The following is a 23068-nucleotide window of genomic DNA, read 5'->3' on the forward strand; positions in this document are numbered from 1 at the left end:
CCTTATATGAAAGCATTAACTGTCGATTAATCATTAAGTGACGTTTAACTATAACAATAATTACAATAAATCGTACCTAGGACGTGTTGTTATGAATCTCTGATACACGTGCATGAAGCCTTGTGAAAGGCCCGTATCGAACGCAAATGAAAGGCGATAGCAGTTGGTGTGGTTGCCGATATTGCACGTCGAAATGACGTCAGGTTTGCAGAAAGTCTTGTGAAATGAGTGTTGCCCGTTTGAATGTTGAATCCCGTGTAAACGCAAGAATCTGTTTGTCAGATTCACTGTTTTGATTTCCACGGATTTCTCAAACAAGCACGAAGATGAACAAATCAATATTGTCAAACTTAACCTCAGTTTCGGAGCTGCTTCAAGCTGCGTATATTCTTGTACGTCGTCCATAGTATACTGATTATTCTCTCTGCGTCTCGTTGTGTGAAATTTTTATGTGAAAAACGCAACACCTCTACCATTTTGGGGAATGGCCTGTAATACTTTCCTTAGTGTTCACAGTTGTGGAAGCTCAGGGTACAAAGAGATAAACTGCAATAAAAAGTATTTCTCCCTAAATCGGCACGGCGAAACATCAACATTCGCACAGTGCGTTATTATCGAAGTCTGGCAAGCAACTAGCCTTTTTTTCTTTTTTTTTATTATAATCACGTCAGATAAAGCAGCACACAGGCAAATAGTTTGACAAACGCGTGAAATTTGACGAAGTGTTTGATCATCTACGGGGGCCTACGTATTCGTTTGCCATAACCGTAGACTAGGAATATCTGTACAGTTAGTTTTCATATGTGCAGAGCAAATTGCAGGATCGATTGCGATTTCGCCAGCAGTATCGCCTACAATCCATCCTCGCTTCGACATGTGAGATTTACCAAGCAGTTTCAGCCAGTTTTACGAATGCCACTATGTCATGAAGTTCTACTACTGAAAGTGAAGTGCAATATATTTAGCAGCAGTGGCAACTGATCTCCGAATTTCCACGAACGTCATAGTAGAAAAAAAAATTTAAAAAACTGGAATTTAAAATTATTACTCTTGTTTTGAGACGCATTTCTCGTGAAGTGAAAGGTGCGCTACAGAATACATTAAGTTTTTATTGACACCAAGTGAGTCGCGATCTTTTCAGTTTACTTAAACAATTCATTTTCATTTGACGACGGTCTGGGTACTGTCCCGATGACGGGTACTGTCGCTGTAATTTACTCTGGTGATCGCAATTCCAGTCACTTTAATATCTTTTATTTCGTGTGTGAGGCATTTAATTGTTGATAATTTTCCGTTCTCGTTTTATCTTCTTGTTATCGTCTTGCCTTCAAGCAGACTGCCAGTAGGTAACATTGTAGCTATTGTTTCAATACACTGAGGTGACAAAAGTCATCGGATAGCGATACGTACATATTTCAGATGGCCGTAGTGTCTCGTTCACTGGGTGTGAAAGGGCAGTGCATTGGTGGAGCTGTCACGTCTGTAGATGATTACGATTCCTGCTCGAGCAACGGCACGGTGCAAACCTAAGCGCGCTCCGCTAGGATACTACGAGCGGCTAACTCTGGCGAGGTTTCCTGCTCCAAAAAAGCAATTTGTCTTCTCTTCAGAATCTGGATATGGCACAGCGACCGACCAGGGTTTTCCGTGGAGCTAAAGCGAAGAAGCGGTGGATCGCCGTCTGGTGGAAGTATTCCTTCCAGCGGCGCCACCTGTCCCTCGACCAGAGCCTGCCTTAGGTATGTACAAACGGTGCAACCACACAGGGCCCTCACTTCTAGGGGCCCTGCGCAAAGCATCCGAAGGTAATTGCAAAACTGTCATCCATAATTTCATTTAAATTGAAAAATAGTAACATGTTTGTTCAAATGGCTCTAAGCACTATGGGACTTAACATCTGAGGTCATCAGGCCCCTAGGCTTAGAACTACTTAAAACTAAGGCGTTTGTAAAATTATTTTTAGTGTAATGCAATTCACTTATTTCCCCACCTCGGGGAAGATCAGTTTGGATTCCGTAGGAATATGGGAACACGTGAGGCATTACTGACCTTACGACTTATCTTAGAAGGAAGATTAAGGAAAGGCAAATCCACGCTTCTAGCATTTGTAGACTTAGAGAAAGCTTTTGACAATGTTGACTGGAATACTCTCTTTCAAATTCTAAAGGTGGCAAGGGTATACAGGGAGCGAAAGACTATTTACAATTTGTACAGAAACCAGATGGCAGTTATAAGAGTCGAAGAGGCATGAAAGGGAAGCAGTGGTTGGGAAGGGAGTGAGACAGGGTTGTAGCCTCTCCCCAACGTTACTCAATCTGTATATTGAGCAAGCAGTAAAGGAAACAAAAGAAAAATTCGGAGTAGGTATTAAAATTCATGAAGAAGGAATAAAAACTTTGAGGTTCGCCGATGACATTGTAATTCTGTCAGAGACAGCAAAGGACTTGGAAGAGCAGTTGAACGGAATGGAAAATGTCTTGAAAGGAGGATATAAGATGAACATCAACAAAAGCAAAACGAGGATAATGGAATGTAGTCGAATTAAGTCGGGTGATGCTGAGGGAATTAGATTAGGAAATAAGACACTTGACGTAGTAAAGGAGTTGTGCTATTTGGGGAGCAAGATAACTGATGATGGTCGAAGTAGAGAAGATGTAAAATGTAGACTGGCAATGGCAAGGAAAGCGTTTCTGAAGAAGAGAAATTTGTTAACATCGAGTATAGATTTAAGTGTCAGGAAGTCGTTTCTGAAAGTATTCGTATGGAGTGTAGCCATGTATGGAAGTGAAACGTGGACGATAAATAGTTTGGACAGGAAGAGAATAGCAGCTTTCGAAATGTAGTGCTACAGAAGAATGCTGAAGAATAGATGGATAGATCACATAACTAATGAGGAGGTATTGAATAGAATTGGGGAGAAGAGGAGCTTGTGGCACAACTTGACGAGAAGAAGGGACCGGTTGGTAGGACATGTTCTGAGGCATCTAGGGATCACCAATTTAGTATTGTAGGGCAGCGTGGAGGGTAAAAATCGAAGAGGGAGACCAAGAGATGAATACACTAAACAGATTCAGAAGGATGTAGGCTGCAGTAGGTACTGGGAGATGAAGAAGCTTGCACAGGATAGAGTATCATGGAGAGGTGCATCAAACCAGTCTCAGGACTAAAGACCGCAACAACAACAACATGAACAAGTGCCAAGCAATTGATACAAGTTCATCACTTACATTTCTTTTTGTGTGTGGTGTAGGTCCAGGAGATTCTCTCAAAATATTTAGATTAGGAAGACGCCCACCTTGTGAATTAGGCACTGCTTCTAACCAGAGCTGTTCCATTAGTAGCAACTTCTTTATGTCTTTCATCAGCAGCCACTTGTTCTACACTTGGAGGAATAGGATTATCTCCTCTTGTGTTACATGATTCTTCTCGATCTATAGAGCACTAATAATAGAACAAATGTAAGAAAGCCACCATAAAATCTAAATTAAGTACAGTAACGATATATGTAGATAAGAATATGATGATTATAAATTAACAGCAATAACATTAATATACTTACTAGACTGTAAACTTCCATTATCTGTATCTGAAGAATCAGAATCATTAGTATTAGATGATTCTTCTTCTCTCAATGTCTGCGGTAAAAACTCTTCCTATGACGCGTCAGAAGAAAGTTCCCCACCATCCGAATCACACTCCATAACTCTTTGTGACTCTGCAAGAATCTCTTCATCTCATAAATACTCTTTCCGATTCATTTCATTCTTCATCTCACAATTACCTTTGAAATACTGCTCCTTACAAGGAAATGGTGAACCGAGACGATGTTTGTCATTTCATATGTCAATAATATGAACGAAAGTAAATTATTGTACTACAGAGTAAAGTATCCAAGGCTTGAGAATGCATGAGATAAATGTATGGTATAACTATAAACAAAGTTATAGCTTTTTTCTAAAGGGGTCAATTTGACCCCTCTGGACGTTAAAGGTAACATTGGAAGATAGTGATAATCAATTAGGCGAAATGCACTGTTTTTTAATAAAGTGAAAGTACATGCCAAATAAATACATGTCACGAAAGTAAATGTCACTCGAATCATTCTTCAGAACAGCTAGCACTTAAAAACCGAAAACGGTCGTTTTGACCCCTCTGGGCGTTCGAGTGCTAGCGAGAAGGAGAAAATGCTTGTCGGCAGAAGATCTTACTGTCGCCCAGCTGGACATGGACACTGCTAGTAGATCGCGCAGTGGTCTCAAAGATGCGAGAAACACGGCGCCGAGGCCGAACTCACAAGTGTAATCTCTAGTAAGGCTCATTTGAAAGCGTTGTGTTAACAATTATGACAGGAAAAATATTATCTGCTGATGTCTCACCATATGCATCAGGAGGGCGACAGAAAAAGAGTCTCCGGGAGGTGCAGACATCAACCTTCTATGGGATGTGTGTATTACACTTCACATAAAGAACATTGTTGACATTCGAGGAATGTTCAAAACAAACCAGTAACTTGCATCGTGAATACCGAATGAAAAATGGCGTGCCACAGTGATCACAAACTCTTGCACTACCAAGATCTAAGGCAAACTCCTTGTAGTATGTCAGTGACGAAACTTATAATTCTTTTGAACATGCAAAACAAACCGTGCAGGACTTTCAGCTAGGTATCCACAGTAAAGGAATGCGGATAGAATCTTACTGGCGCAACGGGGTGAAGAGAACTGATGCAATGTGGTGACATGCAGCCGAACGCGAAACAGCCTGTCCTGCAGTTTATCGTGAAACTGGCTAACCTTCAAGGCACATCTGCAAATAGTGCGATACTATGTTTTATAGGCACGGAGAAACAAACATCCGGAGGCTGAATTTATCCAGTGGTTCCAGGTGGTATGAACAGTAATGTCGCACCCTTTTTAGAAAGGATAGCTACGCACGTAAGGGCCATGATTTTTATATGCAGAGCAGAAATCATGCAAAAACAAGTTATTTTGAGCAGCTATTGTCCAAAAGTAGTGCTCCTACCATAGTTGCAGTTCTGTTAGGCCCATTTTTCTACTCTTCCTTGCTGCGACATAAATATTCCCTACTGTCTTTCCAGTATTACGCACACGAGACCACTTCCAACATCTCGCAGCACAATAAATATGTTTCCAACCAATTTACCATCCAGATTAACATTCGACATAATTGCACACAAATGCATTAAGGCTTTGATGTTAGTTAATCTTGATACAGCTGTCTTGGTACCTCTAATTTCCACGGTTCCTTTCATACGCATTTTCTCTTCAAATCCCGATTTGTCGGACTTGAAAACTAATTCCTTACTGAACTGTGACAAAAGGTTGCTTATCTCAACCGCCAATTTTCGGGCCGATTCCGCAGTTTGCTGTGCATCGACAAGCTGGTTTGTTTGAAATTTCGTTGTCTCACGTCTTCCGTTTTAAGTTATGTAACTATCCACTGCTTCCCTTTAAATCACTCTAACCCACGTGGCGGGGAATTTTATGCGCATAACATAGTAGGTTACTATTATGCACTACCTGTAAATGGCATTGAGCATTCCTGAAACGCGAAAACACCAGTTTATATAACAAGTGCGCCTTGTCCTCCCTTCAATATCGGTCGTTTTTCTTATGCACTGCACGTTCGTCTTGCTGATGACTTTTTCGGAATCTGTTCATAATGGTTTTTTTACTATACCACGGATGATGTTCCATGTAGTAATTGTGTTTAGTACTTGCTCCTTAGAAACGATTGTCCTTTATTACGTTTCATTGGAGACGGGATTTGTGGATTCCTGTCTGACGTGACTCGACACCTGTTGCAATATCAAGTCCACTTGTTAAGAGCGTAAGTCATCATTATCCTCCTCATGTACATTGTCTGCACAGTCGAGCATAAGCAACGCCACACATTCCACTGACTCACCTAGCAGAAACAATAATATTTCATTCACCACTTCTTTATCGCTCTGTGAAATATCTTGGGTTCCTTTCTGACGAGACGTCAACTTCGGCAACTGTAGTTGTAGATATAATGCAATGTTTGCTTTTTGTATAGTTGCCATTGCTCTACTTTGTGTCAACACCACTAGCACTGTACCACTATTGTAAGCTATTCGACGACTAAGCATTTCAATCTTTCTCCTTAGCCTCATTCTGTGCTCACCATTGGATATTACCAGTCCCACCCCCTTCTGCCATTAGTAGCCAGTACTGCAGCTGCATGGTAGACACGATCTTAATGGGAGTAGTGGAACATTGTCGCAAAATTTTTAAAGATGGCGGATCCAAGATGGCGGCGATAGATATGGCAATGTAACAATGACGTCATGGTAGGAAGTTCAAATTTTGGAAGGGAAAATAGGTCAATTGGGCTACCTCCGCTAACCTAACCCCCTCCCCTCCCCCTGCCCCTACCCCGAAAATGGCGGAATTCCAGATTCCAGCAGGTCAATGCAACATACCATGGCTACCTGCACTAACCTACGAAACTGCGGGAAAAAAGGGCACTTAGGTTACCTCCACTAACCTAAGTGATCCAACCGCCACATCTTCCTAGGAATTGGCTGGGAAATGACTCAGCCTGTGCTGGACTTCTGGATAGGATGGATGTAATTCTTTATTTTGTATGCAGTGTTTATTTAAACAATTTGAGGCAGTAGCTCCATTGAGTGTGTCCACCATGAGGTCTGGAGTGCAATTGACCTAGTACACAGTACTGCCACCAGAGCGCAGTTTCATCCCATGGCAGTCTGAGGGAAAAAAGCCAGGAAAATGACTCAGCCTGTGCTGGTTTGCTGCAGAGAGGAAGGAGTGTTGTTGTTGTTGTGGTCTTCAGTCCAGATCTGGTTTGATGCAGCTCTCCATGCTACTCTATCCCGTGCAAGCTTCTTCATCTCCCAGTACCTACTGCAGCCTACATCCTTCTGAATCTGCTTAGTGTATTCATCTCTTGGTCTACCTCTACGACTTTTACCCTCCACACTGTCCTCCAATACTAAATTGGTGATCCCTTGATGCCTCAGAATATGTCCTACCAAGCGATCCCTTCTTCTGGTCAAGTTGTGCCACAAATTCCTCTTCTCCCCAATTCTATTCAATACCTCCTCATTAGTTATGTGATCTACCCATCTACTCTTCAGCATTCTTCTGAAGCACCACATTTCGAAAGCTTCTATTCTCTTCTTGTCTAAACTATTTATTGTCCACTTTTCACTTCCTTACATGGCTACACTCCTTACCAATACTTTCAGAAACGACTTCCTGGCACTTAAATCTATACTCAATGTTAACAAATTTCTCTTATTCACAAACGCTTTTCTTGGCATTGCCAGTCTACATTTTATATCCTCTCTAACTCGACCATCATCAGTTATTTTGCTCCTCAAATAACAAAACTCGTTTGTTACTTGAAGCGTCTCATTTCCTAATCTAATTCCCTCAGCATCACCCGATTTAATTCGACTATATTCCATTATCCTCGTATCCTTTTGTTGATGTACATCTTATATTCTCCTTTCAAGACACTCTCCATTCCATTCAGTTGCTCTCCCGGTCCTTTCTGTCTCTGACAGAATTACAATGTCATCGGTGAACCTCAAAGTTTTTATTTCTTCTCCTACTCCAAATTTTTCTTTCTTTTCCTTTACTGCTTGCTCAATATACAGATTGAATAACATTGGGGATAGGCTACAACCCTGTCTCACTGCCTTCCCAACCACTGCTTCCCTTTCATGTCCCTCCATTCTTGTAACTGCCATCTGGTTTCTGTACAAATTGTAAATAGCTTTTCGCTCCCTGTATTTTAGCCCTGCCACCTTCAGAATTTGAAAGAATATTTCAGCCAACATTGTCAAAAGCTTTCTCTAAGTCTATAAATGCTAGACACGTAGGTTTGCCTTTCCTTAATCTATTTTCTAAGATAAGTCGTAGGGTCAGTATTGCCTCACGTGTACCAACATTTCTATGGAATCCAAACTGATATTCCCCGAAGTCAGCTTCTACCAGTTTTTTCATTCGTCTGTAAAGAATTCGTGTTAGTATTTTGCAGCCATGGTTTATTAAACTGATAGTTCAGTAATTTTTACACCTTGTGGTGTTACCTTTTTATTTTATTATCTCTTCTTCTCATTAATTATTGAAACAACATCACTTTGACATGTAATTTTAATTTTCACCAAAAGCACATTCAACACAGCGGGAAAATACACGTCTTTCGTCTCAAGACAAGAGAGAGAGAGAGAGTCCTCCTTTAGTTCTTAAAAACAAAAAACTACGCAAAAGTAAAAAAAAAGAAGAACAAAATTATTTATAAAATCGGTCGCTGGCGCAGCGCTCCTCTGCGTGCGCGATCGTAAATTATAACTTTGTATTGCGGAGGCGCGGACGTCAAAGTACCATTACAATGCCTCCTCTACTGACACGCTCCGCAAGCGAGCGTGGCAGTATAGAAAATTTACATAGATACATACATATAAGAGGAAATAAGAAATTTACATATTACAAAAAATATTTCTGAGCACAATGCGCTTTGCATATCAGTCTTTGTATACAGTCTTTTTGGTGTGTATCTTCTTTAGGAGTCATAACATTAATGTCTTTGAATTGCAGCGTAGTATCGTTGCTTAGCACAGCTTTTGAATTCAGTCCACATGATTCATGTTTACAATGGAATTAATTCTAACAATAAATGTTTCTATTATATTGCTCCAATGTCTTTAAACGTAGTATCGGATTCTGAGTGTGTGTGTACTGCCTGGATCTCTTACGTGTGACTTGAAGAAAATCCAAAGTTTGTTCAATGTGTCAACACGAAATTGTGATCTCCAGCAGTCGAATTTTGGTGGTGTCTACCGGGGTATAAATGGTCAATGAGGGCACAGGAAACACCTCACTGCCTACGACAGGTGATGAGCTTGTCTTTTACACCAACCTGAAGACCTGCCGGCTTCCACAACACCATACACTTCAAAGCATATTGACACTACGTAAATATTTCTTGACCAGTGTTCCATCACGTTGGTTTCTTCTTTGCATTTTCAGTTCCATTTATATGAATCATGTGCTACATGCACAAGTCCTTTGCAGTTCATTAACATCTCCTTAAAATACATCTCTCGATACAATAAGTACATGAATATACAAATATTTACAATTAATCATTACATGAGATACATTGTTGTCATATAGTACATATACAGAATTAAATGAAAAAATATAGTCAATTTTTTTTTTACGTTACATTCAATATCATTGTGCTGACATGTGAATTACATTACATTCAGATTGAAATATACATTTTATTTGTTAGCTCATTCTTTTTCCGTTACACTTGCAACATTTGAAGATAATTGTGGCAACTCGCTAGAATATTCAACTTAAAATTCGTCTTGCCTCCTGGAATAAAATTTACACATATTTCAAGCTTCAAGACAGCCCTCTGTAGGAGGATAGGTTCATGGGATGGTTGCTGACTACTTCATAAATACTAGTAAAGTCATCTCCTACAGTGGACTACACAAAATAAAATATGATAAATAAAATACATGTTAACTTAATATAATGTAAAAGTTCCTATACCTAATACCGTTTCTAAGTGTGGTGTCCCCACTATTGCTGTTTCTAAGAGTGGTACCCCTCTATTACCGTTTCTAAGAGTGGTGCCCCTCTAAATATCTTAGGATCCTACAAGTATGTACATCAGTGTGGTAAGTGAATATATATATATATCTAGTTCAAGTCAATCATGTTCCTATAAAGTTTGTGTAGTTCATCTCCTTCCTTTCATGAGTGTCAAGCAATATAAATAAATGTTTTACTTAATAAATAAATAAATCTTCTTAGATAATTGCTGCTGCGTTCCATGCTGTATATCCATTCTGTATTTACCTTGTGGTACCTGTAAAATTCTATTCATAAATAAATATTTGTGTATGTCTCTCCATACTGTCAGATAATCACGAATTATATAATGTCAAATATTTCATCGACATGTATAAATTTTTCTAAGGAAGGGATGAGAGTATGAGCCGCAACAGAGGACTGACGTTTTGTTTTCTCCTTATTCTCCTTTCTATTTAATGGTGCATCAGTTCAGTTCAGTAGATGAGCTTTAATTATGTCATTAGATGACTGCTAAATATGTTCTCTTAAATAGTTCTTCCAATCTGAAGTGTCAAGCCTACATAACTCCAAAAATTTCATTACAAGTTCCCATTAGATTAGTGTTAAAGTGTTATAGATTTAAATCTTCTGGTATATTTCCAACAGTGGCTGCTGTAAATAATTCTTTCCACATAAATCTATACTTTCACCTTTAGTTATAAGAATATATAAGACACCACATAAGTTATTATCTCAGGCATACCAATCTTTCAATAAATAATAATCTTTCCACTACTTTCATTCTGTATTCCATGAGTACATGTGATATACTGTTCAAATCTAGTTTCTCTCCTCTCAACATATTCTCACTTACTCATAACATTCTCACCTACCCATTATTCATTCTTCACAAAATAACATATACTTATTCCCTCAGCATTATATATATATTTTTTCCTCTTATTCATCATCACTTACTTTCTACTTCAACAACAACAACAATAATAATACCCTTTTTTCATCTTATATTCCATTTACCTCTCTCCATATTACTATTCATCCTCTTATTAGACTAAAAGTACATTCACTCATCTCATTCAGTCACTCACATCACTCATATCAACGTTACTATTATCACATGCCTCCTAAAGAAAATAATTCTGTTCAGTTCTCTGCCTCCTCTAATGTGTATATGCCTCGTCTAATGTGTATATGCCTCAATAGCAACTCCTCTTATAACCAAATATCTTATTAGCTATTGGATGGTTCACATTGCTTTCTAGACTTACCTGCATTCATTAGATTGTAAGTATCTGTATAACTTAAATGTAGGCTCATCATAACTGTATATCATATTCATTATCTTCTCCTCAGTAGCTAACATTTTACTGTATGTATTTTTTCAAATGTCTGTGTGGGTGTAGACCTCTAGGTTTATGTGTTAATGGATATTCTAATGAATAACAGCCAGGGTGTGGAATATTTGCAATTCGATATGGTCCAGAGTATAAGATCTGCCATTTCCTGTTTAAATGTTTCAGTTTTGTGGGTTTAGGATGTGTCCTTAGTAAAACTAACACATCAACTTGAAATGTTTGTGCTTTCCTGACACCTCTGTCATATTTCTGCTTTCTTTCCTTAGCTTTGTCACATAATGTCGTGTAAGCTTGTCTTACCTTCTCTTCTAAACTAACATGATTTGTTATGCTGTAAATTTAGGTAGAGGGTCTGTCCATTCATTTCTTTCTGTTTTATCCATAATTAATTCAGTTGGCGTGTACCCAGTAGAAATGTGAGTTAAATTGTTCACTATTTGTTCAAATGGTGCTAGGTATTCTATCCATTTTGTGTGCTTCTCTGGTGTGTGTGTTCTCATAAACTGTCCAAATTCTCGAAATGTTCTTTCTACTGGGTTACCTGCTGCATGAAATCTTGAAATTAAAATATGTTTAACATTCTGTTCTTCAATAAATGTCTTCCATTTTAAACTGGTAAAATATGCTGCATTATCCGTGATCATAACTTCAGGTTTTCCTATTCTTACAAAATAATCTGTTAATAGACGTCTGGTAATAGCAGTGGTAGAAACTGAACGTAAAGCATATAATTTTAAATACTTTGTGAAAACATCTAACACAGCAAGGATGTATTTCATTCCTCCACGTGCTTGTGGATAGGGTCCTGCAATATCTAAAGAAATTAGCTGTAATGGCCTCTTAGGTATGATTGGGTGCAATTCATTCATGCTTGTGCGATTAGAATATTTGGCTTTCTGACATATGATGCATTTCCTAATATTACTCAATACTCTTCGCCTTAAATTTGGAAAATAGCAATATTGTATAATCTTATCTGTACATTTGGTTACACCATAGTGTCCCCAAGTTCTGTGTGTAAATAAAATAAAATCATCAACATGAGCTTCAGGTAAGCAAACACACCAATGCTGTGATTCAGGGTTTCGTCGGTGAAATAATACTTCTTTGTGTAACGTGTAATATTTTTCAAGATGTGGGTCTGCTCCTGCACGTAATTTATTCTTTATCTGGATCCACCTGGGATCATTGTCCTGCAATATGGCTAACTTCCTGCACATGTTTTTGTAGTAAGGTGCAAATGTACCATCATACATGAGTAAAATTTTGAAATCTGATGTTTGTTCTGTCACATCTGAAAATTCTTGTAGGCCTTGTGGCAAACGAGATAGAGCATCGGCTATAATGTTGGATTCTCCTTTTATATATATAATATCAAAATCATATTCTTGTAGTGATGCACACCAGCGTGCAAGACGTGGATGTAATAACTTGCATGATAGCAGGAAAGAAAGAGCTTGATGATCAGTATAAAGCTTAGTACGTTTTCCCCATAGAAAGTAGCGAAACTTGCGAAACGCCCATACTATGGCAAGTGTTTCGCGCTCGGTCACTGAATATGACTTTTCGCATTCAGTGAGTGTGCGGCTAGCAAAACTTATAGGTTTGATGACTGTTTGTTCATCTTCTACATGAATTTGGAATAAAAATGCTCCGAGTCCATAGGAACTTGCATCTGTTACTAGGCAAAAGTCTGACATCATGTCAGGATGACATAACAACGGTGCATTAACTAAAGCATTCTTAATCGCTTCAAAATCTGTCTGACAGAACTCTGTCCATTTCCAAATATTATTTCTTTTGAGTAAAGATAGAAGATGTGGACTGCTAAGAAGGTGGTAGGGTACAAATTTCCTGAAGAATGAAGATAGACCAAGAAAGGCTTTGAGTTGTTTACGATTCTGTGGGGATGGAAAATTCTTTATTGCATCAATTTTTCTTGAGTCTGGATAAATGCCTTCAGTTGATATGATGTGGCCAAGGAATTTGATTTCTCTCTTTACTTGTTCCTTTGTCTTATCTAAAATGATCTGTGTCATTGTCTCAAACTTCTCATCTAAATAATCATCACATAATTTGCATTCATGTACAAGTTTTTCTGCTAGAGTAGTGTCATTCTTTAAAGATGCTACATCTGCTCTGTCTTCAAGCTTTTCTAACTTTTCCTGTAAGGATTTCTGCTCCAATGTTACATCATTTAATCTGTCTGAAAGGTCTGTAATCGTCAGGTCTAAGTGTTCTTGGTTTGTTTTTACGGAATTGTGTGACTGTCGTAATTCGTCAACTTGGGTACTGGTTTTCTGTTGTTCAAAAACTACTGTTAACAATTTCTCATTACATCGTTGTAAGTCAGTTTTTGTCTCGTCACTGAATTCCACAAATACCTTTTCTTGTCTCGTAACCTTGTCTGATAAGTCAGTAAATTTCCTTCCAAGACTACTGGTGGTTTCTGTCAAGTCGGCAATTTGTCTCGATTGTTTTTCAAAATTTTGTTTTATGTCCCGTGTCAGTTCATCGAATTTAGTGTCAAATTTCCCAATGTCACGTTTTAAATTGTCATTTTTCTCGTCTAAAGCGTCAAATCTTTTGTCTAAAGTGTCAAATTTTCTGTTTTGGTCACCAAGTAACTTCAGAATCTGGTTGAGCATGTCAGAGTCCTGTGTCTTAGTTTCGTCATTTTTTCGTGTCTGATTGATGTCTGGTTCTGAAGTTGACGTTGTCAATGTCACGTTTTGTCGCGTAGTACTCACTCTCCATTCGCCTGTATATCTGTTTAAATATAGGGGTTGTTGTCTTAATCGATCTGGTAAAATTATGTCTTGAACATCCTCCCTATTAAGTTCAATATTCATTTGACTGTCGGACATGTTTTGCAATGTGTCACTTTCACTAAGCTCGTCCGCGGAAACAATTTCTACGCGTCTAGCGTCCATCTTGCGATTTTCATAATTAATTGCAAATAAAATTTTCCAATGGTAAAAAAAAATTTTTTTAAATATGATATGTTGAAATCTGAAATTTCTCTTATGGAAATGGATATTTCTATATGATTTCTAATTAGAAATTGACTTATTAAATTGGCACTGAAATTTCCCTCGCACAAATAAATGACTGCGAATATGCTCTTCACTTATCATTTGCAATAATAGTAGTAAATCAATTTTAACTACAATTTGAAAAAAATAATTTCGAAATAAATGGATCGGAATAAAGGAAGTACAGATGGCTGCTTGAAACTGGAAAAAATGCAAATTGCTGTACTCACCATTTTTTCTTTGTCAGTCTTATGTTGCAAATGTAGCGTCAAATATACAGTTTTCAATCCAAAATTTTTCTTTCGCGTCCGTGCAAATTATTTTATGGAACGTTATTCTTTTCCATTTTTTTTTTACCAAATTAATTTCCTCAACATGAAAATGAAAATTAACACAAATTAATAACAGGAAAACAATATTGTTGTAAATTTCATGCACGTAACATTACAATTTAAATGAATGAGACTTAGTCCAAATTCATTTTCTGATGCTATTAAGTGGTTAAAATTAGATAAAATGTCCAAAATTTATAGTAACTGCACTTGTATCAAATCCGAAAATTGCACTTGTATCAAATCCGAAGATTGCACTTGTATCAAATCCGAAGATTGCACGTCCTGTCACTAGGACGCCAATTGTGGTGTTACCTTTTTTATTTATCTTCTTCTTCTCATTAACTATTGAAACAACATCACTTTGACATGTAATTTTAATTTTCACCAAAAGCACATTCAACACAGCGGGAAAATACACGTCTTTCGTCTCAAGACAAGAGAGAGAGAGAGAGTCCTCCTTTAGTTCTTAAAAACAAAAAACTACGCAAAAGTAAAAAAAAAGAAGAACAAAATTATTTATAAAATCGGTCGCTGGCGCAGCGCTCCTCTGCGTGCGCGATCGTAAATTATAACTTTGTATTGCGGAGGCGCGGACGTCAAAGTACCATTACAACCTGTCAACACTTGCTCTCTTTGTGATTGGAATTATTATATTCCTCTAGAAGTCTGAGGGTATTTCGCCTGTTTCATACATCTTGCTCACTAGATGGCAGAGTTTTTTAGGCCTAGCTCTTCCAAGGCTGTCTGTAGTTCTAATGGAATGTCGTCTACTCCTGGGGCCTTTTTTCGACTTAGGTCTTTCAGTGCTCTGTCAATCTCTTCACGCAGTATCATATCTCCCATTTCATCTTCATCTACCTCCTCTTCCATTTCCATAATATTGTCCTCAAGAACATCGCCCTTGTATAGGTCCTCTACATACTCCTTCCACCTTTCTGCTTTCCCTTCTTTGATTAGAACTGGGTTTCCACCTGAGCTCTTGATATTCATGCAAGTGGTTCCCTTCTCTCCAAAGGTCTCTTTAATTTTCCTGTATGCAGTGTCTGTCTTACCCCTAGTGAAATACGCCTCTACATCTTTCCATTTGTCCTCTAGCCATCCCTGCTTAGCCATTTTGCACTTCCTGTCGATATCATTTTTGAGACGTTTGTATTCCTTTCTGCCTGCTTCATTTACTGCATTTTTGTATTTTCTCCTTTCAACAGTTACATTCAATATCTCTTCTATTACCCAATGATTTCTACTAGCCCTCATCTTTTTACCTACTTAATCCTCTGCTGCCTTCACTATTCCATCTCTCAAAGCTACCCATTCCTTTTCTACTGTATTTCTTTCTCCCATTCTTGTCAATCGTTCCCTAATGCTCTCCCTGAAACTCTCTACAACCTCTGGTTCTGTCAGTTTATCCAGGTCCCATCTCCTTAAATTCCCACATTTTGCAGTTTCTTCAGTTTTAATCTACAGTTCTTACCATTATATAATCTATCTGATACCTTCCAGTATCTCCATGGTTCTTCCATGCATACAACCCTCGTTCATGATTCTTGAACCAAGTGTTAGCTATGATTAAGTTATACTCTGTGCAAAATTCTACCAGATGGCTTCCTCTTTCATTTCTTACCCCCAATCCATATTCCCCTACTACGTTTCCTTCTCTCCCTTTTCCTACTCTCGGATTCCAGTCACCCATGACTATTAAATTTTCATCTCCCTTCTCTACCTGAATAATTTCTTTTATCTCATCATACATTTCATCAATTTCTTCATCATCTGCAGAGCTAGTTGGCATATAAACTTGTACTACTGTAGTAGGCATGGGCTTTGTATCTATCTTGGTCACAATAATGAGTTCGCTATGCTATTTGTAGTAGCTTACCCACATTCCTATTTTTTATTCATTATTAAGTCTATTCCTGCATTACCCCTATTTGATTTTGTATTTATAATCCTGTATTCACCTTACCAGAAGTCTTGTTCCTCCTGCCACCGAACTTCACTAATTCCCACGATATCTAACTTTAACGTATCCATTTCCCTTTTTAAATTTTCTAACCTACCTGCCAAATTAAGAGATCTGACATTCCACACTCCGACCCATAGAACACCAGCTTTCTTTCTCCTGATAACAACGTCCTCCTGAGTAGTCCCCACCCGGAGATCCAAATGGGGAACTCTTTTACCTCCAGATTTTTTTTCCCCATAGGATGCCATCATCATTTAACCAGACAGTAAATCTGCATGCCCTCGGGAAAAATTACAGCTGTAGTTTCCCCTTGCTTTCAGCCGTTCGCAGTACCAGCATAGCAAGGCCGTTTTGGTTAGTGTTACAAGGCCATATCAGTCAATCATCCAGACTGTTGCCCCTGCAACTACTGAAAAGGCTGCTGCCCTCTTCAGGAACCACAGGTTTGTCTGGCCTCTCAACAGATACCCTTCCGTTGTGGTTGCACCTACGGTACAGCTATCTGTATCGCTGAGGCACGCAAGCCTCTCCACCAACGGCAAGGTCCATGGTTCATATGGGAGTGTGTGCTTTATCTATTTCCGAACAGTTTATTTAGGGACGGATTTTACATAGTAAATTTATTACATTGATACAAAACACTCGCCCTGACTTGCTTGGGGTCACAATACACAGCATACAGACACGCAAACAACTCGTAAATTACCGAAATAATACAGTACACTGAAGTGCAGACACACACACTAATTATAAACTGTCGAAATAATGCATACAATTTATTTAGGGACAGATTTCAAGTAGTTTATTTATTACACTGGTACAAAGCACTCACCCTTGCATGCTTGAGGTCGCAGTAAAGAGTCTACAGACCTGCAAATTACTCGTAAATCACCGAAATAATCCAATACACTGATATGCAGAGATGCAAAACACTCATAAATTTTCAAAATAATGCAAGTAAAACGCTCTGCAGACACGCTTGCTAATCATAAACTGTCTAAATCATGCATGGTACAGTTTACAGACCTACTCGCAAAATAACGAAAGAGACACGCAAACAGCTCCTAAATTGTCAAAAGATAATGCATGTGTAACGCTATTCAAGCATACTCACAGTGCTTACACACCCGAAAATAATGTAGTGCACAAACTCTTAGTGCACGTAAGAAACGCAACGTATCAGAGAACTGTTCCAATGCGTACATGCACTTTGCAGAGCCAGCTGTCACATCAATGCCAATGGCAGGTGAAAGTCGCGTCTGTTTTCGGGTATACAGTTAGAGTTCTTCGAGTGTTATACTGATGTCAGATGTCTATGTAAATGAGCGCCAAGTCACTCTCTGGACCACGTGCTCATTTTCACCATTGCTGGTATGATACGTCTCTCCACCTGCAGTCCAACGAAGATCTAATTGCCGAGCAACTCACCCTCACAGACGCTGCAGAAATCCATTCCATTGCTTCCTAGAATAGCTCCAGCTGCATTGCTCCTAGCGATCCTAATGGAACATGCGAGCTGTGTCTAGCCATGCACACTTGCTTACCTGCCCAGTGTGGCTGACGCATCCCCGTGAAATGTACGCACAACGACCAGGACCTGTTTACGAAAATAGCCGAGAATAACACTGACTGCATTCTTCCGGATGGTCCTAACGAGACATCACGTGTTCTCTTCCTGGAAATCGTGATGTCCTGCTTTCAACATACTTCTCAGAAATGTTAAACGTTCTCACCGCCAAAACCCTTCGCCATGTCTGCTCACGCTTGGAAAAACATCATTAATCACAAAAGCATTCTTGTTGTTTGGAAAGAGAGCACTGTCTAACCACAGACGGGACAAATCAGAACCATTACACAAACAGAATTCGAAGCGCTGTCCTACTGAAGATAAAAATGGTGGGAATTTTCGGTATCCTACCGACAGTGGTATGGAGATGTCCTAATGCCACAATGGCGGATGAGTGATGGCATCCCCACCAGAGATGGATGGTCTGCTTCTACTTGTCTTTGAACATTTCCATTCTCAGAACTTTCTGTAGATACCGTGCCCCCGTCTTAATCGAATCAGTCTGTAGGGACTCCAATGTCTCGACACAAAGGATGTCTTGTGAATGAGTGGAGCATTATGATTGGCTCTTACTGAATTTACACACCGAATTACTGATGCCACAGGTGTGGAAACACTGTCCACCTCCTTTTTTCTTTATGCAGACGAGACTTTCAGCGGCAAAATATTAATTTGCACAGATTACCATATCTCATCGACAATTAAACCCTGCAAAGTGGCCTACAGAGCCTCAAATATGGAAAGACTCTTACTCAATTACACTGCTCTGCGACTAAGGGTGGTGGGCCGGACGGAGTGGCCGTGCGGTTCTAGGCGCTACAGTCTGGAGCCGCGTGACCACTACGGTCGCAGGTTCGAATCCTGCCTCGGGCATGGATGTGTGTGAAGTCCTTAGGTTAGTTAGGTTTAAGTAGTTCTAAGTTCTAGCGGACTGATGACCTGAGATGTTAAGTCCCATAGTGCTCAGAGCCATTTGACTAAGGGTGCAAGCTTGAATATTAGAGTGTGAAACCATCGAGAGCATGTGACGATTCTATTCAATAAACATCTATTGATCCATCGCATGGACCAGTGTAAAGGTGCATCACCTGTACTGTAGTAGGATGACCGTATCGCACAAACTATACTATAAGTCGAAGTGACCCTCCCTGTGACCCTGTGTCGTTTGAAACATTGTTTTTTTCTGCTGTAACATGCTTTGTACACGACATCGTGGACTGTGTCACGTTCTAAACTGACATTAACATGTTTTGATCCATGTTTCTCACAGAAAACTAGATGTCGCATGGTGTAAGTCATGTTGTTACTGCTGTTACCATAACACACCACAAACACTGGATGACTTTAAATAAAAGACAGCTACAACGTAATGAAACTGGAAGAGTTTGGCGGCGTTGTAGAGAGTTTAAAGGCTGCTGTCTGAAGGTGATTGACGACCTCTACATTTAAACTCATCTGTCACAGTGACGGGATAGCTGATGGCTCTGTGTTCTGTTTCGACTGATTCCTCATATTGCACTCATGTACTCGATCACTGTTTCGGTGCTAGCCATCCCCAGTAGATGTTGCCCCTCCACCAAGACTCTTTCTCCAGTTCAAACAAGCGATGTAAGTCAGTCATTATGTGGTAACCAACAGTGTACCAGTGGACAGATGGGATGGAAAAGACACCGTCGATGTACTGAAATAATAAGCATCACAGTTAATAGTGCAAACAAGTTAAGCAATTTTACAGTACTTTCAACACTGACCAATGATGCAACTGCATGTTTCCCAAATTCAGTATCATAGCTAAACCGTCCCTTCTCAACTTTGCGTGTATCATTGAGAATGTAGATAGATGACTGTGCAGTACATCCATTCATTGTTAATTCTCGAACATGTACATCATCAAAGTAGACCAGACAGTGCTCTACATATTTCTAGCACCTCGAGCATAGTGTTTAATTTACTATCTATCTATATGCTGATGAGAGTCACAGAGCATTCTCGCAGTCTTAGGATAAAATTAGAGACTGAAAAATCCCCTTGCACTGTAATTGACCAACCAACCCTGCAGCGCCATTACCGATTTAATCTGCAGCTAACCAGAAGTAGACAACTACATTCCACATCTCGTGAATGAATGGAGCTTGCCGAGTCCTCACCCATCCAAGTGCACACGATTTCTCCAGATGCACCCATGTCGAGGAGGTTAGCACTCCTTATCGATGTATACTAACAGATTTGAAAGTGTTGTGATGTAATAGCAGACAGTTAAGAGGAACAAAAAAAGGGTGATTATTATGCATGATGGAGCTCCTGACAGATGGAGTTAGAAGCATTTTACGCAAATCAACTACTCTATCAATTTAAAGTATTGTTCTAGTGTCTGGGATCAGTACCAGGAGTGTATTGGTAAGAGAGATCATAAACACACGCAGTCCTAAGGCTACATAGTTCTGCTCTTGAAACAGGCTATAATGTTAGATCGCTTGAGTTTCTAACATATCAGTCATGTGGAATGCAGTGCTCTTAATATTTCAATGTAAGAAATACATTCCTAGTGCATGACATACATCTGTCTTGCAGGTTTCTCTACGATAAACTATGGTAACAAACTGTAAAACGAAAAAAACTACTTCATTAAAATAGTGGCTCTCTCAATATAGCTTTCCAGAGATGTATAGTGTCCACTGTTCACATCTGTACACAGTTCAGAAATTATACTATGCCCACATCAGTCCTATATAAAGTGATCATTAGTTACGGAGAATACCTCTTACCAGGAAACAAGATAAATGCATATCAGCAGTAGTAGAACAAAGCCGCCACAAGTGCATTTTGTTAGTGCAGGTTGCCTACATCAGAGGCAGGTATGCACTCAGGTGCAAACCTATTGTTCTCCTTTCATTGACAGATCCTTAACCTATTGTTCTGTTAAAAGAATCTTTCCTTTTGATTGACAGGCTCTTAACCTATTGTTCTCCCTGGCCACTCCCCTCCTCCCTCAGGATACATCCCCCCCCCTCACTGCTACAGGTAAACTTTCAGATGTGAGTTATTAGAATAGCCCCTCTCCCTCTTATCAATTTGATTGACTACTTATTTACATTGACCAATTAATTAACCTCTCCCCCCTGGTAAACCCCCTTCCCTCCCAACCTCCTTCCCAGAAAATGGAGGGAAAAAGACTCAGTTCATTGGTCATTTGGAGGGAATTCGATCATAGTGTATGGAATATTCTTTGGTGTCTGGTATATTGTTTATTTAAAGAATTTAGGGGATTCAAGGCAATGGAATATATTTAATTTTTTTATTTAAAGTATTTTTCAGGAAATCGCTCATCGTCCTCCCACCCCCCTCTGCAGCTCCTCTTGCCCCTCCCCTCTACCGCTTCCCTCTTCTACCCAGAAAGTGGTGGCTCTGCCATGGAGAGGAAGGATCTCACGAAGGGAAATTCAAGGGTATATTGTTCTTTTATGAAAAAAATCAGTTTGCAGGGCTTGGATTTCACTTGCTCATCATTCTCTGCTATTTGGAAAGATGCAGGTCTTGTGAGAAGTAATTACATGGATCGCATTTCTTTTCTCATTCCGATTGTTCAAGGAATACAGTCATGAAACACACATCACACGTAATTACACGGGCAAAGCTTTCGATCGCGAAGCACGCACAGCACACCGACCTCTGTCCACTGGACCGCACAGGATGTACCGCACACGCTCCCAAGAGTCGGGATGCAGCGGCGGCCCTGCAAAGTCAGCGGCCGAACCACGTGCAGGTGTCAGTTCATCTCTTGCAAGGATGAGGCGGCGGCATCCCTTTGACCCCTGAGAAATACCTGTCGAAATACGTGTTCACGTAGGCATTGTTACTGGCGCGATGATGCAGAGCTGCGGGTCCATCGCTATAGCAATCTGTTCCAACGCTTCCCAGAATAGCTCAGGTAGCACTGTCGCTAGCGATGCTAACGGGACACGCGAGCTGACGCATCGACGCGAAATGTTAGTGTAGTGACGTACCATCTAAAAGGTTCTCAATGTTGTACTGACGTCACATGCCTATGTAAATAAGAGCGATGTCGACCTCTCGTAAATTGTAAAGTGTCGTAGAAATAGTTAACGCTCGCTTTTGTAGGAGTTTTCTTGGTGTCTCAGCTTGCCTGCATGGAAATTATTGCCGTAACAGGAACTGTTTACAAAAATAGCCCAGAATAACACCGAATGCATTCTCCCTGATGGTCCTAACGAGACACCACGTGTTCCCTTCCTGGAAATTCTGACGTTTTGCTTTCAACATACGTCTCAGAAATGGTAAACGTTCTCACAGCCAAAAGCTCTCATCATGTCTGCACGCTCGCGAAAACATCGTTAGTCATAAAAGCATTCTTGTTGTTTGGAAAGAGAGCACTGTTTAACCACAGACGTGAAATGGGAACAATAACGCAAACAGAATTCGAAGCACTGTCATACAGAAGAGAAAAATGGCGGGAATTTTCGGTATACTACAGCTACAGGTCTGGAGACGTCCTAAAGCCACAGAGGCGGATGAGTGACGGCATCCCGCCAGAGATGAATGGTCTGCTTCAACTTGTCTTTGAACATTTGCTTTCTCAGAACTTTCTGTAGATGCCGTGTCTCCATCTTGTTCGAAACAGTTTGGTGTAGCTACAATTAAATATATGGATTGCTGCCGCAGTCTGACACCGAGAAATGTGCTGGAAATGTCTCCTCTTGACGGCCATGGTTCTGGAACGAATCTCAATATCGATAGCACACATAATTTTCCATGTAAAAAAAATCTTTACTTCTCCTTAAGGCTATCGATGTGCTGCATCTATACCTCCCTCACGATAGCACACACAGTCATTTTCTCTGGACATGCCGGAACATAAGCCACAGTAACTTTACACTGCAACATATACGCATTTCAAACACTGCAGTTATCGTTTATATGTGTACAACACCCGAAAAATTATGGCATGCGCACATTCGCACCAGCTACGTGTCTCGATTCTCTTCAGTCCTAGGCAAGTACCTGACGTTTAAGTTTTCCAGTCAGCACTTCCGGAAGGTGCTGCATCCTGTCAAGACTCACTCAAACAAGTGTTATAAAGCACAGGCGTCCGGCCCTATGTGATAATCAACCACACCCCCTCGGTACAAAGGATTGGAAAGATATCACCGATACGAGTTGGAGTACTGT

This window comes from Schistocerca cancellata, chromosome 3, assembly GCF_023864275.1.
Source record: "Schistocerca cancellata isolate TAMUIC-IGC-003103 chromosome 3, iqSchCanc2.1, whole genome shotgun sequence".
Taxonomy (NCBI): Eukaryota; Metazoa; Arthropoda; class Insecta; order Orthoptera; family Acrididae; genus Schistocerca; species Schistocerca cancellata.